The following is a 1,156-nucleotide window of genomic DNA, read 5'->3' on the forward strand; positions in this document are numbered from 1 at the left end:
TTTGGATTAGGTTGGGGCTGTCCAGGAAATGTACCAGTTGGGGCAGCGGTAGGCGCTTGTTGTTGAGCTACTTGTGAGATTTGTGTTTCCAGCATTTTGTTATGGGTAGCCAGGGAATCTACTTTACTTGCTAGTTGTTTAATCTGTTCGTTAGTGTGTACATTCTGGTTTAAGAAATCTTTATTGGTTTGCTGTTGAGAAGCTATGAAGTTCTCCATCATGATTTCCAAGTTGGATTTCCTAGGAACGTTATTGTTAGATGTAGATGGGATCGGCTTTTGATATCCAGGTGGTATAGCTGGGGCTTGATTTGGAGCTTGTCATGGTGCGTATAAGGCATTGTTGCTCTTATATGAAAAATTAGGATGGTTCTTCCAGTTTGAGTTATAGGTATGCGAGTAAGGATTTCCTTGTGCATAGTTCACCTGCTCTGCTTGGATTCCTGTTAGGAGTTGACAATCTGTAGGAGTGTGACCTTGGATTCCACAGACTTCGCAATTTTGAGTCACGACAACCACGGTGGCTGGAGGTGATACATTTAAACTTTCAATTTTCTGGGCAAGAGCATCCACTTTTGCATTAACATGATCAAGGCTACTTATCTCGTACATGCCAGTTTTCGTTTGAGGTTTTTCTACCATTGTTCGGTCGCTTCCCCACTGATAATGGTTTTGGGCCATGCTCTCAATAAGTTGATAAGCATCAGCGTAAGGTTTGTCCATAAGCGCACCACCTTCGGCGGCGTCTATGGTTAGTCTCGTGTTGTACAAGAGACCATTATAGAAGGTATGAATTACTAACCAATCCTCTAAACCATGGTGTGGACAAAGTCTCATCATGTCTTTGTATTTTTCCCATGCTTCGAAGAGAGACTCGTTATCTTTTTGTTTAAATCCATTTATCTGGGCTCTTAGCATAGCTGTTTTGCTTAGAGGAAAATATCGGGCAAGAAAGACTTTCTTCAACTCATTCCATGTGGTGACTGAGTTGGAAGGAAGAGACTGAAGCCATCTTCTAGCTTTATCTCTTAACGAGAAAGGAAAAAGACGAAGTCGAATTGCCTCTGAAGTGACACCATTAGCTTTAACAGTATCAGCGTATTGGACAAATAGGGATAAATGAAGGTTTGGATCCTCGGTAGGATTTCCAGAGAATT

General features: G+C 41.7%; 1 non-coding gene across 1 annotated transcript; it reads left to right on the forward strand.

Moving 5' to 3' along the window:
- Positions 1 to 810: 810 nt before the first annotated feature.
- LOC127124940 (small nucleolar RNA R71) lies at positions 811 to 917 on the forward strand. Its single transcript, XR_007804414.1, has one exon. It is a non-coding gene; the product is annotated as a small nucleolar RNA R71 (small nucleolar RNA).
- The last annotated feature ends 239 nt before the right edge of the window (positions 918 to 1,156 follow it).

This window comes from Lathyrus oleraceus, chromosome 2 (genome assembly GCF_024323335.1).
Source record: "Lathyrus oleraceus cultivar Zhongwan6 chromosome 2, CAAS_Psat_ZW6_1.0, whole genome shotgun sequence".
In the NCBI taxonomy this organism is placed as follows: domain Eukaryota; kingdom Viridiplantae; phylum Streptophyta; class Magnoliopsida; order Fabales; family Fabaceae; genus Lathyrus; species Lathyrus oleraceus.